Source organism: Ascaphus truei, chromosome 4, assembly GCF_040206685.1.
Source record: "Ascaphus truei isolate aAscTru1 chromosome 4, aAscTru1.hap1, whole genome shotgun sequence".
Taxonomy (NCBI): domain Eukaryota; kingdom Metazoa; phylum Chordata; class Amphibia; order Anura; family Ascaphidae; genus Ascaphus; species Ascaphus truei.
In genome coordinates, this window is record NC_134486.1 from 233,819,074 (window position 1) to 233,837,904 (window position 18,831).

The window sequence follows — 18,831 nt, forward strand, 5'->3', positions numbered from 1 at the left end:
TTAAGGGGTCTTATCTGGGCAGTTGATACCTTTTTTTTAGCCAAATCTGAAACCTATAAGTATTTTTAATTTATTTTTTAAAGTTACACCTAGGAGTGGTTTGATTTCCTCTGGCTACTCCCTTTTGTCTGATGTCACTGTGTGCTCAACAAGTTCGTATACAGCTAATTCTAATGGATTCCATCCATTGTTAATTGCCAGCCAATGTAGAAATGATTTTCTACTTCTATTCCATTCATTTCAATCTTTGTAGAGTCGACACATTTGTTCAAAATCATTTTAGCCTTGCTGACACTCATATGGAGACCCACTTTCTTTATTGCTTTGGAGATTTCTCTGATTTGTTGCTGGAGGTCTTCTGGACTTGTGGCAAAAAAACAAAAAAAACAATGTGACTTGCAAATTGTAAGTGACTCAAGTATTCACCATTGATTTTTAATCCCTTTTTTTTCCCAGTTCAATGTCTGAATAATTGTAGAACAAAACTTAAACAAACACACACCATCCCTGCTCAGCTCCCTAGGGAGGTTACATTGGTGTAGTTGTGTATTCAACATCAGCATAGATTTACTTTGTCTCATGGTGCTGGCTGTGGTAGGCTGGGCGATGGAAAAGATGGGTGCAAGGCGTTTATCGCACAACTTCAATCTTTATTCATGTTCCCAGCCTTGAGAACACTTGCATTGACATTTACAGTAAGATTGACATGGTTGTATCTTGTTTCATCCATACTGTTATCACTCTATACATAGTTCTTTCCCGTGTGCCTTCTTTTAACCATCCTGGGAGGTGCATACACATTAATGATAGGAATACATGTGTTGGACTCCCTTGTTTTGCTTGCTTAGCATTAACCATGTGATCCTGCTATATCTGGCCCCTTTCTGAGATCCTGTCCTGTTCTGTAGAGGTTACTCTACTTTCCAGACAGGTTGCTGCTACTTTCTCAGGGGCTTTACACTCTGAATATGGAAATCCACTTGTTGGGCTTATCCCCAGACATCATAGAGCACTATCTATGCAGCTCTTTGTGACATGTCTGCATTCTCTTTCTGCAACCTGCATATATCTGTTGTCCATGTTATAGGGATCTTAACTGTATAGGTACTGTTCCTAACTAAAACACAATAAACAGGGGGGCCTAGTATCTTCTTTACTTGGGGGGGACTTTGCCGCAGCCTCTGCTCACCGAGGCTCCTACTCTCCTCACCTTCTGAAGCCTAACCTTCCAGAATATTCCCTTTGACTCTTATACTCCCTGTCACATAGATGCATGTGTCATCACACGGTGGAGCTTATCATCCACTGCTTACTATGAACTCCTTAGATTATGTTAGTAACCAATACCAGGAAGGGGGAGGAGAATGTTATATACATACACACATATATATAAGCAAAATGGCCACAGAAAGGGTGAAGTCACTTTATCTCCCTGTGCCTCAGGCACCAAAAACATAGATTGTGAGCTCCACGGGGCAGGGACCTGTGCCTGCAAAATGTCTCTGTAAAGCGCTACGTACAACTAGCAGCGCTATACAAGAACATGCTATTATTATTATTAATATAGATCACCATGGTGATCTGAAATACTAGTGACTTCCCATCAGGACCAAAAGGCCAGTGAGCGCATCAAAAGTATACAGTATGGGGGGGTGGACATTTTTGCCGCAGCCCAAATTTTGCCACCCTAAGCCCTGGCCTAATGGGAAATCCGACACTTTCGGCACCCACTTCAGAGGTAAATATCTCGGGAATCAGGCTGTCCCCAGAGCGGAAATGAATGCAGTTCGGCTCCGGAGAGAGCCCCTGATTCAATCCTGTAACTAAAAAATAAACATAAAAGAAATAAAAACTGCAACCTGGAGTGCTGCTTTAACACAGTTGTTTGGAACCCAGAAAAGGAATAATTGGTAAGAGTAAAAATGACATACAGGTACTAGCACCAGAATATATTTTTTATTATTATTATGATTATTCTTATAATTCATAGTATAGTGGGGGGGGGGGGGGAGGGAGAGTTGCTGTCTTTTATTCTAAATACTAATGGTATCCAAGTTTAATCCCCCTTTCCTCCCAGCTGAATGACTGAGAAATGTAGACCAATGGCATTTGTAAACCTTGCACTCCTGTTACCAGATCACCATCAGCTCTTAACTCATACGTTTGGGATAATTGACATTATGAGCTGGCTTTTCCCTCTGGGACCCTGAAGCAGTCAATGAATTTGAACTAATGATGAGGAGAACGGAAAAAATATTGTTACAGAGCAAGTAAAGGTCTTTCCTTATAGAAGTGATTATGCCGGTGACTCAACTTTTTTTGTTAAAAGAAAAAGTCACAGTGTCAACGAGAACAAGGTATGAAGCCGTGGTTAAATGTGCTTTTATTTTTTGAAACATAACTTCTGACTTACTCTTTGGGGGTTATTTGTTAAACTGGGATAGATCGGGGCACTATCGCACAGAGACTCCCATTGACTTTAATTGGCACTATCACCGTCTTAATGAATAATCCCCTTTGTGTTCTGTGCCGGTTTGTCTCAATCCCTTTCTGCTGTAGGGACCTCCAATGCATTGCAATTCAATGAATCTGTATGTGTTGCAGGCCACTGTAGAAATGGTAATCAGGCCTGATGAAAGGTCTGAATGGGACCAGAAAACTTTCACTCTCCACTGTTCCTTCAAAAAATGGAAGGCACTGCTTGTAAAGTTTTGTGAGTAGTTATCTACTTTGTATCTCCTATTGAGAAATTCTGTTTCATTACCAATTTCGACTATTTTCTGTTGGTTACACATACAGATCTTTCTCTTAAGTTTTTTTTCCCCCACCAATTTTTGTATTCAAGGCCATTGTAGTAGTAATGGTATTTAAGCGGTTAATTTATCAAGGTACCCATCATTCAATGTTATAAGCTTGTTAGTCAAGTTTCTTACATTGGAAAGATTGTTAACCAGAATAACAGAATTATATGTGTTTTTCTTTATTTATAACTAGTATTAGTAAATAGAAATTATTAGTGTGATATTTTTTATAACAACCATACTGCAATAATAATAATACTTTTTTTCACCTACATAATAAAACATACATGCTGCGGCAAATACATTTTTTAGTTGATAAATAGCTACTTCATTCTGCGCTAACACTGTTAAGTCTGTTAAGGGTTTATGCGAAGTTGAACTTGGCGGACAAATGTGACGCACTTTTCATTCATTTTGTGGCGCACTGAGATATTATTTTATGGTACATACCATACCAATTACATCTGTGCGTCAATGAATTGTGATCAGAAAAAGGTAACTGTCTATTTTCAAATATATATTTATTTTAGCATATTGGCCAAAGAATGCATCTACCGGTAGTTTATGATTTAGTATTGGAAGAGAAAAAGCAACACGACACTCAGGTTCCTCTAAAAGTTCATATTTATTAAGCATCCATTGAAAACTTTTCCAAGTAGCAGCCACCAAAATACATCAGAAACATAGATAGACAAGTTTAAGTAGAAAAGGTGATACATATCACATGTATTAGCACAGCGGTGCACAAACTGGGGGGCGCGAGACTGACTGCCGGGGGGGGGCGGGGTTTACAGAGGCCCCGCGCGCTTCCCGAAGGTACTTAAATTAAGTGCCGGGGAAGCGGCGAAGGTCTCTGTAAACCTCACTTACCTTGGCTCCGGCGGCTTCTTACACGCGTCGCCATGGCAATGTGACGTCATGACGCCAACACCGGAGCAAAGGTAAGAGGGGGGTAGGGGGGGCGCAGAGAGGGGAACTGCCGGCAGGGGGGCACAGGGAAAAAAGTTTGCGCTCCCCTGTATTAGCATGTTCCCCCTGGTTTTTGCTTTCTGCTACTTGGTATCTTGGAAGCTTAATAAATGTGAATATTTTTAGACGAACCTGAGTGCCCAATCACTTCTTCTCTTCCAATGTTATTATTATTGTTTATTTGTACAGCGTCAACATATCCGCAGCCTCGTACCACGGGGGTACAGAGTGACATCAATTACATAAACAGAGTTCCATACAAATAAGGACAGGCAAGTACAGTAGGAACAGATGCAAAAGGTAATGAGGGCCCTGCTCCTGAGAGCTTACTATCTGTAGAGAATAAGGGGCAAAGTTAAAACAAAAGGTAGAGTGGCTGCTCATTGTGGGGTGGAGTATGCCTCAGGGTGGAGTATAATCCAACCGCATCGCAGATCCCATTAAGGTTTGGGGGTGAGGATGTTAGAGCGTGTTAGCGTGGAGTTTGGCCAGCCGCACAGCTTGTCCAATATTGCATTGACTTCTCCTTTTGGTTCGGGCAGCTCCCGTAGGAAACTCACCATACACAAGCTACAATATTCTAAAAATATGCTACAATATTTTAAAAATTCTAGGCTAAAAAGATAAGGTCGTCATAGGAACGCTAATACATTCAGCACGGGTGAGTGACTGTCCAGTGTTCCATTAATTGTTTTTAAGATTTGAATCAGCCAAGGGACCCACGGTTACAGTAATTGAGGCATGGTGTGCATGATCATTGTCTTCTGCTGTCGTTTACAATCTATTCTACCTGTTCTATGAGTCATTGTTTTCTTCAGAATTTGGGAAGGAACGTTCTAAAAACAAGAGCAGCTTTTAAATTATTGCAGACAAATACCCTGTCAAACACTGACTTAACGTATTGTTTTTATGTAGTGCAGCTAGTTATTAATGCATTTCCACTGATACTAATGCAAATGTTTTTGTTAAAGAGATGCAATACAAATACTGTATGTTCCTGTTAAAGAGATGCAATACAAATATGTTTGAGCAAAACAAGTACAGTACAGTACCTGTAATGTTTTCCTCTTGTGCTGTACTTTGATACACACTTGATACATACTGGACTGTAAGGCTTGTATTTACCGAGCATTATTCAGCTGATTTATTATTAGAGTGGGTACAAGGCCCAGGGTGCAAAGGCCGTTTAATCGAGTGCTTTCTTTTATTTTTTTAGTACTTCTTCCTCAAACAATTCTGGGTTTGAAACCATGATTTTCTGTTGAGAAGAGAGATCTGCGTTAATGTGTCATGTTACACTTTTCAGAATATAAATAAAACAAGAACCTGTGTCAGTGCCCCAGAGACATTAGAGGATACATTATTTCAACATCAATTTTTTTTTTTTTTAAATGTACATTTCTGAAGATTGTTTAGATAACAATGCAGAATACATTTCAATGTGGCTGACGGTCTGAGTCTAAAGTCCATAAGAACAAACCCACTTTGAATGGGGATATATGCTCCAGAATTGAGGCTCAGAAGTCAAGTAATGCCCCGTAAGTGAAGGGTGCCCACGGACACCGGGCAATCAGGGACCATGGAACACCCGTCACACGGCCGGAGAAAACTGCGCTGTAAAGCAAAACGTAAATGTGTGTATCGAAGTATATCCATACCGTCCCCAAACTTTGAGAGGGACGATCCAGTGGTCACGACCCTGCCGTTCGTATGTCCGCTTGTGCGCTTCCTGCTATATGTTAGATAAATACAAATAGAACCAGAAACCAAATCAATTTACTGGGCACATAGCAAAAATAAAACAATTAGAGGGAAAAAATAACCTGGGCACTTTATCAAAACCCAATAAATTGATTTTTTTACTTTTTGCACTCTAGCCCTTCTTTTACAGAGCTATGCACCACCTTTTCCCAGTTGCTGGTTCTATTTTTGTTTTTCAGAATATACAGTAACCGATCCTCTTCTTAGAAACCAAGTGATGGGATACAGTATGTATTAAAGTCTCCCGGCTGCAAAACTGGGGCCAAAAAACTGCACTAACCCTTCTATGGAAAAATATTCCCATTGAAACGATTGGAGATTTCTTCTTTGATAAATCTGGTGCAGTGTTTTTGCATCAGTTTTGTCCGAGATGTGCAGTCAGGGCTGCTTGGGTACATGACCCCATAGTCTTTATTCTTTAACTTCAATTTAACCTCAGCAAGGATATTGTTTAAGGATCTGGCTATTGAACGTCATAACTTATGTCACAAATATTGAACTTGAATTACATTTTAAAAAATATATATATGTTTCTATCCTGATACCACAGAGTCCTTTAAAAAATGTTGACAATGCTCAGTTAAATTGGCTTTGTTTTTAAGCAGGTTAATCTGCTCTTTAATATGCAGACCATGACTAAAATTGGGATTCAGACTGCAGTTCTCTGCACGCCATACAGTCTTTAACCTTTACAAAAGTACCCTTGTCCTGTGTGTATGCCAGCCCATCATCTGGGCCCTTCATTGCCCATCTGGCATGCTTTTTGTAGCCAAGAGCTCCCTATGCTTTGGGTATCACAATTCCACGAGACTCTGTTAGACAAAACATCCTAGCAACCTTCACATTTCCAGACAAAATGCCCCCGTCATATACTGCCAAGTGCATATGGTTCTTTCGAGGTGAAGGGAAGGGTTATCTTGCAATTATGGACCATTGTTTTCAAAAGCCTGGGTTTGCCTGGACTTACGTGTTTAACATCGTTTCATTTGGAGACCTTGAGTTGAACTCAAACCAACGGTCCCAATTGTTAAAGGCCAATATATTATCCACTAAGCCACCAAGCCTACTGGAAAATGTTAATGCAGAAAGAAAACACAAATTAAGCTGCTCCAGGAGCATTGCCAACACGAGCACAGTGCATGTTCAGCACTGGGCAGGGTACAGAGCCACGCCAGTCTTCATGGACAATTAAAGAAAAAATGGCCTGATATTTGCTAGCATTGTATTATTGGCAGCAACATCCAGGCTGACAGAATGAAGGAGTGTTCTTTTGTAGCATAATTGTTCTATATTGATATATAAAATTATGATCTTTCGAGCTGCAGGTAAGAAAAAATACAGAATAGATTATAAGTTCAATACACTTACAGTATGAGTCAGCAAGTGTAGATAAACATGGGTATATGTTTAATATTCCATGTATTTAATTAACTTTTTTTAACTTATTACTAGACAATGTACACATGTTAATTAAGGTTAAATAAGTACATATCAATGCCCCCAGATAATTTTCTATTTTTACTGATGTAGCCAAGTCCCCTTGGGCTACTAATTCTCTGGCCCCTCTAGCACTGTAGGTCCCCGTAAAGAGTGGTCCATGTTGGGAGCAAATCCTGCAGCGCCTGGTTGTATTGTTATATGTGTGTTACCTAATAAAGTTCAGGAGTGGCCTGGTATTACAAGAGGGGCTTATGACTGATAGGAGGCCGGCTTACAAGCCACTCCTCTTGGAAGGAGGGGGTTTCCCTCTAGAGGTTAGAGTAAGGGTTCTGGGAGTTAGTTCTGTGCTGCCCTCCCTGCTATGAGGACACAGCAGTGAGTCTCTCCTGGACAGGAGTGGGCTAAGGCCTTGCCCTGTTAGGGGGTAAGGTATGCTAAGGAGGGGTGCTCAGGGCCTCAAGCCCGGGATACTGCCTTCAGGGAATGGAACCTGTAATATCTATGATGTACCCAATAAACCCTAGTTATACCCTCTACGGTGTGATGTCTGGATTGTGAATACCAAGAAGAGTTGCCTATGAGGTTCATCTTGGCTGCACCAGGATCCTCCTGGGCCGGAGCCACTGTGCTGACCGATGAACCATCCTTGATAGCCTGTCCTGGTGTCTCCCTATACCATCGCAGAGTCCTCAGGCCTTCTGTTCTACCAAACAAGTATGCACCAGCACCAGAATACACCGGTAGCTATATGATCTCACTTAGGGTGGGGGAAAAGGTGTTACACTAAGACAAAGCATTGTGTGCTTTCCACATTTTAATGCTGCTATTAGATCTGCAGTGTATATATTATTTTAGTGTATTAAATAGAATAATAATCTAATATTACATAAGGCTAACATTGAATTTGTATAGAATATAATAACATATGTGGTGCCTGACATATAGGCTGATAAAGTGCCAAGATGTCATATTTAAAGGACTAAATTAAGTGAGATTTTGGGGCTCTGGACTAAAAAAAATGTACATATTTAATTGGAAAGTGGTCACTTTTATCAGTGAGAGTCCACTGATATCAATAGGGTCTGCATATCAAGGGAAAAGTGGTGCAATTCTGAGGCTTAACAACTTGCACCAGACGTATCAAAATAAAAATGTTATAATCTCAATTAGATTTTTACTTTAATACACATGAGGGTTATATACTAAGGTCTCCCGGCTGCAAAACAAGGGCAGTCTCTGCAAAACAATTGCATGAAATGTGTTAATGAAAAATTCCCTTTGCTTTTAATGGGATTCCTTTTCTTTGATGAATATTGCTGTTTTTTGCTCTGGTTTTTCCCTGTGTAATGGTGTTTCCCCCACCCGGTAAGAGATTTGACCATTACTGTCGTGTGGTGCATGATACCTGCTGGTAACAGGAGGGCTGAGTCATCCGCCGGTAGTAGTGGGGACACAGGACTAGGCTTCTGGGGTTCATACGAAGAGAGGGAGAGGTAATCCGGTGCTACAGCAAACAGCAAGTCTAACTCCAACTCCGGTAGTACAAAAAGCTTTATTGAACACACACTCTCAGACGAAGCGCTATCATAGCGTGAAACGCGTAGAGGAGGAGGCTGTGTTGCAGTCTGCTGTTTTTTAGTGTGTGTTCTATAAAGCTTTTTGTACTACCGGAGTTGGAGTTAGACTTGCTTTTTGCTGTGGCCCCAGATTACCTCTCCCTCTCTTCGTATGCTTTCCTAGCCGGATGCACTCTGCGGGAACCGAAGCAAAGGAGCAACGGGACCCAGGACGGATGAGCTGACAGGGGTAAGCTTACTGCCCCTGAGCCCCGACCTCCATAGTGATTTCCTCCATGCTCCGTTTTGTTTCCCTTATAGCCATTAACACCAATAGGTGTTGTATTTATCCTGTAACACGCCTGAGCGCTTGACAGTGTTACACTTCTGGGGTTCATACCCTACATATCTCTTTAGCAGTGCAGCGCCTACATCTGCCGTAGGCTCTAGCAACTGAAGGTGATCTCCCATGGTAGAACTATTACCTCTCCCCCCAGTAAGGTCACGCACCAGGCAGGAGGTATATGCAAACAGGAACGGTTTATTACTCTTCTGTACAGTACAGGAACAATGGCAGGCCTCGGCCTGATGCATTCTCACAGCTATCACTAGATGATGGTCCCTGGACCGTCACTACAGACCAAGGGCACCCGCAGCCATCCTAGCTCTTCCCTGCCTCCCAAGCAGAGACAGAGGTATAGTCCACACTCACTCTCCCCCGAAGGGAAGAGGACTGTAGAAGGCCCAATCTCAGCCTTTCCACTGTGTGACCTACCTTCCTCAGTGGGGGAAGGCACACTACAAATTTGGCGCGGTACTACCCTTAAATACAGAAAGGAGGAGGGCACCAGGTCTGGCTCATGATTGGTCATGCCCAGGCCTGATGTCACCGCGACACGCTGTCACTCAAGTGCAGCTCCTCAGAGGGGGAAAACCTCATATCAACTACTGGCAACCTGACTGTACCAGGGTTTACTGCCAGCCTAAGGGCAGAATAGTAGCCATCATGTGACCTGTCTTCACCTTCTTTTGCAGCCTACTGTATTTTCTGCCCCAGAATAAGATCACTTTGCCTTGATACATAGGCACCTTTGAGACTTGAGGTGTTTAAAATGAATGAGACCGACTCCAAATCAGTAAGACAGTGACAGTATTACAGAATATGGTATGTGCTGTATATCTTTATTTGTATAGCACCATCCATGTACATGGCGCTTTACAGCAGTAATAAACATGACATATTGATAGGATACATGAGAGGAATAAGCGCTTCCAGACATAAAAGAAAAAGGAGTCCGTGCCCCGAAGAGCTTACAATCTAAGTGGTAAGTAGGGAGAACTTACAGTGACAGTAGGAGGGCGTTCTGGTAAGTGTGTCTGCAAGGAGTCATGATAAATGCATATGAGATATATAGTACTAGTCAAGGGAGCTACCAAAATGCTTAATTTAAGAGGTGTGTTTTAAGACAGGCCTTGAAGGTGGAGAAAAGGTGCTTGTTGGATATTCCGTGTGACTTGATATGTTTGCAAATGGCATGCTAAATTTCACATTACCCACATTGGGATAATATCTAGTACTGCATATTTTGTACAGTGCCTTGTTAGTCCTACATAAAAAACCAACACACCCAAAAATAGTGAACAGAGGAGCAGTGAGACCAAGACTGAATTGCCATACAATTCTTCTCAAAAGATCGAAACATTGAGAGAATGTCAGAATGATGTTACGTAAAGGACATGAAAGTTACTTGAATAAAAACTGAGCATATGGTGTGAAAGGAATCTTCACACCGAGCTAGAATATGCCAACACTTCTACAGTATGTAGCAAGAAGAAAACATTAGCAGCGTGGGAATGATGTTCTTTCTATTGGCATTTGGACTTAAAGGGTTAGGAAGTTGAGATCATAGAGTCAAAGTATACATGCCAATGGACCCTTTCTCAGCTAAGGTGTCATGTTATTACACACTTTGTTCATCATGTAAAAAGTAAGTGTCACCAAGGGGAGGGGAAAGGACATTCTTTAGGACAGCTGATATAAATAGTTTAACAGGAACTATGTACACTAGCAGCCATTTAAAACTTGTATTCACACTGCACTGTTAAATGTGCAGAGGCTTAAAATAGGAGTATTTAGTGCTTCTTCCTACTATGTAAAGTAGACTACCACAAATTATTCAGCATAATGAGCTTTCGTGTTCAAAATAATTGCTTTATTCTGCATACATGCAAAGTACTACTAATGGCACTTTCATCATAAAAAAACTTTTTTTTGCTCTATTTTTTTTTGCTCTATCAATTTGCTCTATCAATTCACAACCATGGCTTCTTATATGAAACCCCATTAAGGACCTTGGAACATGGACACAAGCAAACCAAGACGGTCCTACAGTAGCTTGGGCCCCGTATTAATTATATTTATATTGGAATCAGTGATCATTTTCATTAAACTTTAATTGTTTAATGGAAATGGAAACAGTGTTTGTCCCATAACACAGAAAATCACCTGGACCTAAACAGTTTGGGGTCTAATGAGGGAATTAGAGCAGATCACTTTAAAAATCAGCTGTGAGAGAACAAGGCTGATTACTTCATACAGTATCTGGACGTTCAATCTTTGTGAGCGGGGATGAAATATTGGGGTTTGAGGAAGAAATGGGCGATGTGATGAGTGATGCTCCTCAAAAGTATTCCTGATAAGGGCTTAAAAAGGCTAGCACCACCAGTGCCGCTTACATACACACAGATTGTATTAATTTATAAAATGTTTTTTTTTTCCAAATGTGTTTATTAGGCAAAAATAGTTACATAACAAAACAAGGTTTATATATAGCCTAATACACGTTTTTTTCCCCCAACATATAAGGAAGACAGAATAGGACATCGCCGTAAACGGCGAGGCCTCTTTGTCACATAGTGGACCTTGACTGATAAGAAAGGAGGAAGGATGAGGGCGGGGTGATGGACATCTCTCCTTCAGTGGCAACTGTACTTGGGGAGCTCAGTAGGGGAGGGGTACTTAAGGGGTCAGTCGAGAAAGAGGCTAGAAAAAGAGAAGGGGAGGACAGGTAGGGAGGGGGGGAAAGGGAAGGTGGTGAAACCGCTTCTCTCCTCGGCCGCCAGGAGCTGATATTCATTTGTTGATGGTCGAGTCTACCGGATCCAATTGGTCTAGTTCCAAAATGTATAACATGTTTTACCAGGAAGTCATATATTGAGAGTTACCGCTCGTTTTCAAGTATGTCCTGGGCATAGAGTTAAGATGACATGGTTACAAATACATAGTTACATAAGTGAACAGGGTATACATTATATACAAGACATTGCATGCACAGTTAGAGATAAGATATATTATAGACCTATGTAGCAGTTACAGACCAGATTAAAATGTGAGACAGCTTTTGTTTTGAAAGAACTTAGACTTGTGGTGGATGTGAGAGTCTCCGGTAGGTTGTTCCAGTTTTGGGGTGCACGGTAAGAGAAGAAGGAGCGGCTGGATACTTTGTTCAGCCATGGGACCATGAACAGTCTTTTTGAGTCTGATCTCAGGTGATAGGTGCTGCATGTGGTAGGGGTGAGGAGCTTGTTCAGATAGCTGGGTAGCTTGGCCAGAAAGAATTTGAAGGCAAGACAGGAAAGGTAAACTTTGCGCCTAGACTCAAGTGATGACCAATCTAGTTCTTTGAGCATTTCGCAGTGATGTGTGTCGTAGTTGCATTGGAGAACAAAGTGTAGCCAGACTTAATATCCCCGCTCCAGGGGGACCCTGAAGAATCCTGACTGCGGCATCACCTTGTGGGGGTCCCCTTCGGTAGAGCGGACCCCCTGCTGACAGATGTAACTTTTACTATCCCTGGGCCTGTAATATATTGTTTGTCATACTCTGGAGACAGTAAATCAGTCTATATCTGCAATGAGATTCACACTGGTAATTATTAAGCAGTTTCTCCATGCAGAATGTTGTATTGTGCATTACTGCCAAGCCTAAGAATATTCACTTTCAAACTTAAATATATTTGCCTTGTGACCTCCTTGTTGTCTCCTTCCCTATTCCTGTTTTTGGTCACTATACCATATGCTGGAGAAGAGTTCAGCTCCATTCAAGTGAGATCAGCGTCACAGCATATTGTTTAGACTAGAGGCTTATGAGAGCATGCAATAATGATAATGATGTATTACTTTTAAAGCTCTTGTCTTAATAGGAAAAATATAACTGAGTTAATGGGCATGTATGTTGAACCATTAATCGGTTGGATTATGATTAGGGATTCCAGCTTTGGTGTTTATTTATTTCTTTTTTGGTGAAATCAGTGTTTAATTAATTTTATTTTTCATATTTTTCCACAAGCAAAGAATCTCTGTTTTTCAAAAAACCCAAACGCCGGAATCCTTAATTACTATATATATTTTATTCTTACATGGTGCTGACATTGTACGCAATGCTATACATAGGATTATGCAATCAGTACCTGCCAGATAGAGCTTACAATGTAATGTTGGTTCCTGAAGCACCGGGAGATAAAGTCACTTGGTCAAGGTCACAAGGGGAGCTGACACTGGGAGTCAAACCACGTTTTCCCCGCTTCAAGCGCAGGGACATTCCCTCTGAGCTCCCTTTGCAGCCCTTATAGAGTGAACATTTTTATTTTACTGTGCAATGGCTTTATTTTTTTAAATGTCATGTGAGACGGTATCTGATGATTTGCAGTGTGTCTATGTGTTCCCCAGGCAGTAGGAGTCACGTGTCCGTGTTTGTGATACAGCATGTTTCTGCGTTTATACAGTATGTGAGCATGGAGCACTTTGTGTGAGAGAATGTACGTGTCTGCATGTATTAGAAAGTATGATGAATAATCTGAACAGCTACCTCACTGCCTCATGCTCACTATGCTTGTCTGGCATTAAAAAAAAGAATCTTTCAACAATCTTTGCAAAGAAAATAAAAGGGAAGGCGCACATACATGTAGGACCAATTCTATTTAATGTAATTCAAATATTACACCCGTTTTTCAGTTCAGTGTAAACAGCCTCGTGTTGAGCTTACCACATACCATACAGAAATAATAAGAGTTTAACATATATCATGTTTCTGTCAGGCTCATCTTTGTTAAACTGAAACTTTTGTAAAATGCTAGGATATTTTTAATTAATGTTCTATTTTGTGTGTGTGTCAGTGAACAGTAATCAGGATCTATGGCAATTAGCTTCTGCACAAAATGTAAGAAACTCCATTAAACAGGGCACAGAACTATTAGGTTTATATGCCCTCTCTGTAGCAGCTGATTTCATATGAAATAACCGTAAAGCAGTGTTTTTCAACCTTTTTTTGGTTAGGGAACCTCAGAATTCGATTGTGAAATTCTGGAGAACCCCAACCCTAGCCCCCATCTCTTGCCCCCCTCGCCCCTGTCTCTCACCCCCATCTCTCACTCTCTCCCTTAGGCTGCGCTTATAGTGCCATCGCCGGCGACAGCGACGCGACGGGGACATCACTCTGCGGTCGCTGCAAAAATCAAATTGACTTGGCTACCAGCGATCGCGACCATTTACATTTGTTTTGCCGCAACGTCACATCACAGTCGTCGGCACTATAAGTGCAGGCTTACACTCCTTCTCCCCCACACTCTCCCCCTTATGCTACCTCTCCCCCTCTCACTACACACACACACACACACACTCTCCCCCTCTCACTTACACACACACACACACACTCAATTACACACACACACACACACACACACACACACACACACACACACACACACACACACACACACTCATACACACTCACACACACACTTTCACACACACTTTCACACACACACACACACAAACACACACGCACGCACGCACGCACACACACACACACACACACACACTCTCTCTCTCTCTCACTTACACACACACACACAGACACACTTACTTTAAGGTAGCTGCCAGTGCTGACAGTGTGCTCTTTCCTGATCCTCTCCCTCCAGTCAGCCAAAAGTTGATGCGGCAACCAGATCAGGGAGAGGAAGGATCACAGTTACCAAACGGTTGCTGCTGCTCAGCTCGGTAGCCGTTGGGTCACTGCTATGTTGGGTGCTGCCACACCACCAAGCCTGGGACAGCTTGTAGAGTTGTCCCAGCTCTCCACCCTTGGCAGCCGCGGAACCCCTGAGGTGTGCTTGCGGAACCCTGGTTAAAAATCACTGGCGCAAAGAATGGGTCCAAATTTCTGTTTTACGTATCTGCTTCTCTTGACAACTAATTTCTCAGTAAGCTAAGATAGTTATTTAATGGATATCATTATGGGATAACCCGGGACTGATGTACTGTACAGAAGCTAAACTACCTGTACCAGATGAGCAATAAATTGACCTTAATAATGTATCACTATTTTATGTGCAAACACATTAAAGTAGTAATACATACAAAATCCTACAGTGTTTATTTATTTATTTTTTTAAAGAAATTCAGTTGTGTAGTATTAGATTATACTGCATATATTTCCCTGCTCATTATTACTAGGCCCTACATATAGGAAATGTGGGGATGAATATTTAGTTTGGGATATGCTGCTATAATTTGGTTCTTCTTTTTAGAAGGAACCTGTTAAGCTATTGTGTGCTTTTGTATTTTTTATTTTTATTCTATAAATCATGTTGTGTGATGTTATACAAATGCTACCTCATTTGGGGGCGATGAGGATTTTCACCAGGGGAGAATGTAGCACCCTGCTATATTTCTATGGTCTGGCATATAATTCCTAGTAATAGCAGGCAGTGCTAGAGTGAAACCGCCAGCACATGGCCCTGCATGTGAGTTAGTTCCCCACAGAGTTATATTGTTTCAGTTTTCATGCACATGCCTGAAAACGGTCGGAGTCACATGCCAGGGTGGGGCATGCTACAATAGGGCCAGTTACTGGGGCAGAGAAGCTAGCCCCTCCCCTGGTATAAAAGTGTGATCCTATGCTAATTAGTCCAGTTCTGCCCTGACCCCCTGAGTCCTAGTCTGAGTCCTGGAGGGACTCTGGTTCCTGCCCTGGCTCTGGTTGAGTCAGGAGCAGGAGTAACTCCTATAAGGTTATCTGTCCATGGAAGGAAAGAGGGTTAATTGCCTCAGGCATCAGTTCCTGCTGAAGCCTATCTGACCCAGGTAAGGGTGGGGTTAATACCCTCTGGCCCAGTCCCTGTTAAAGCCTATCTATCTGTCAGGGAAGGGAGACGGTTAATTTCCTCCGGTCCAGTCCCTGTTAAGGCCTATCTATCTGTCCAGGAGAGGGTGTGGAATAATTACATCAGTTCCTCCTGAAGCCTTTTTGACCCAGGTATGGGTGAGGATTTATTACCCCAGGTACTGTACTAGCCCCTGTGAGTATTGCATCTGCCCAGGTAAGGGTGGATGGTATTACATTTGAAGTATGTTGTATGTAATGGACTACCTGCTGATTATACCAAGACACCAATAAACCAGTTCAGTATAACCGTTCCTGGCACTCCTGAAGTGAGTTACTTTCTACACGTTCCTGTGAGGGGTGAATCCTGCCTCTGGCTGGGCCCTTGCAGGTGGAGGCGCTGCACCATATCCATACTCCAAGCTTCCTATATGTGGAGGCCCAGGCTCCAGTTTACCAACAGGTGAGCATCACTATCACCTACTACACATCAATATCCTGCTCGAGGGGATAGGGGTGTTACACATACAACATTTGATATGTCTTTTCTTTTAATATATCAATTGTGTAGTGTTGGAGTATTAGGTAATTACATTTCCTTAAAGCTAAGCAACTGCTGCATCTATAAAAACAAAAATAATGCAAACTGTATTGTTACTTTAATGTAAAAAAATCACATATTGCAAAACAAAAAGTACATGCCAATGTTGAAACCCTTTCAAATACATTTGATAGCACATGACCTTAGTTAATTCTTTCCTTCCCAATTCTTATTAAAAGAATGACAATTTACAAGAAAATCCTCGTTCCCTCTGATGCTTGCCTATGAATAGTTCCAGAATGATTAGGTATAGTAGTGTATATTAACTGGCTTTCACAGTCCTTTGGTAATAGAGACAGTAATACTTCTTTAAAATATTCATTTTCTTTAAAATGATTTAAATTGTATTGTTTGCTGGCTATAATGTTACCTAAAAAGGCAGATATCCACAAGTTTATGTTCCCTGGTAATCAAGTCTCGAGAGATTATTCGTTAAACTGCGATAGTGTTAAAACAGGCCATTATCATATGCAAACTCCCATTTTACTTCAATGGGAGTTTCCGGGCGATAGTGCCCAGATCGGCACTATCACAGATTAATGAATAATCCCCACAGAATCAAATAGGTGAGCATTTGTGTTAAGACAGAAAAGCATTTTAGCCCTTGTTTACTAAGCTGTGTTACTCATAAGACTCTTTCCAACACATCTTAGTAAATAATGCCTTTTCCAACGTCTCCACAGTGTCTAATAGAGTGAATCAGGTGATACCTAACTCCTATTAACACTCTCCAAATCTCAAGCTACATTCCATGTAGCAAAATTGAAGCAAAATACATTCACACATTGACACAAAATGAGATTACATCTCTCTGCATCATATAGCTACAAAATAGCCTCGATACATAGACGCTACAATTTTAATTATACATATTTATTATAATGATATACAGTATAAACATACATTTTGTTTTTGTGTGTAAATGTATTGGAATACTATCAAGGATAAAAGGAATCTACAGTATCAATGACCAATATTTAACACTTTTTTTGCAGACCTCTCTGAAGGTACAATGGTTAAAGAGTCTGTAATATTTGTGAAATTCATTACCCATGGAGACTGTGATGGCAGATACAATAGATATCTTCAAAAAAAAGGTTGGACATCTTTTTAGAAAGGGGAGGTATACAGGGATATATCTAATAAGTAAACATGGGAAGGATGTTAATCCAGGGAGTAATCTGATTGTCATTATTGGAGTCAGGAAGGAATTTTTGTTTCGAGCCGCGTCATCTCTTCGCCTCTGGGATCCTCCCCACACAGGTCACCTGAACCATATTCTCCTATCACACTCACTCTCTCTGACGCGCCTCCTCCAGCCTGTTGCCTCATTGGTTCCTGTGTCCTATATATGCTCAGCCGGCCCGCTGGCAAATCGGCTGAGCATAAACCTTCCTATGTGTGAAGTGTTCACTGCTACCCTTGTCTCCACAGTTTTGTCTTGTCCTCCGGTTCTTAGTTCCTCTGTTTCTGACCTCGGCTATTCTTCTGGACTCCGCTCTTCTAAACTCCTGGCCCCGGCTTCCAATGACGATTCGCACCTCTCCAACCCCGATCTCGGCAAAGTACCACGACGATCCGCACCTCTCCAATCCTGACCACGGCTAAGTACCTTCAATGATCCGCACCTCTCCAACCCCAACCCGGCTACCTCGACCTATCTACACTGCAGACACGCCCACGCGTCTGTGGGTTGGTGTTATATCTCAATCACCACCTCCGCCTTGCGGTCACGCCTTGTTTGTGGTGAGCATTACAAATAGTGTCCAAAGTCATGCAGTAGCTGAAAAGGCAAACAAGATCTTATCTTGCATTAAACGGGCAATGGATGGAAGGGAAGTAAACATAATTATGCCGCTTTACAAAGCATTAGTAAGACCACACCTTGAATATGGAGTGCAGTTTTTGGCACCACTCCTTAGAAAGACATTATGGAACTAGAGAGAGTGCAGAGAAGAGTCACCAAATTAATAAAGGGGATGGACAATCTAACTTATGAGGAGAGGCTAGCTAAATTAGATTTATTTACATTAGAAAAGAGGTATCTAAGAGGGGATATGATAACTATATACAAATATATTCAGGAATAGTACAAGGAGCTTTCAAAAGAACTATTCATCCCACGGGCAGTACAAAGGACTTGGGGTCATCCCATAAGGTTGGAGGAAAGGAGATATCACCAGCAACAAAGGAAAGGGTTCTTTACAGTAAGGGCAGTTAAAATGTGGAATTCATTACCCATGGAGACTGTGATGGAAGATACAATAGATATCTTCAAAAAAAGGTTGGACATCTTTTTAGAAAGGAAATGTATACAGGGATATACCAAATAAGTATATATGGGAAGGATGTTGATCCAGGGAGTAATCCAGTTGCCAATTCTTGGAGTCGGGAAGGAATTTATTTTTCCCCTTATGAGATATCATTGGATGAAATGAAACTGGGGTTTTTTGTTTGCCTTCCTCTGGATTATAAGTAAGTATAGATATAGGATAAAGTATCTGTTGTTTAAATTTAGCATAGGTTGAACTTGATGGATGC

The 18,831-nt window shown here is 41.5% G+C and overlaps 1 long non-coding RNA gene across 1 annotated transcript in view; it reads left to right on the plus strand.

Moving 5' to 3' along the window:
- LOC142492056 (uncharacterized) overlaps nt 1-18,831 on the plus strand; it is a 141,399-nt gene that overhangs the window by 120,816 nt on the left and 1,752 nt on the right. The gene's annotated exons all lie outside the window — the stretch shown is intronic.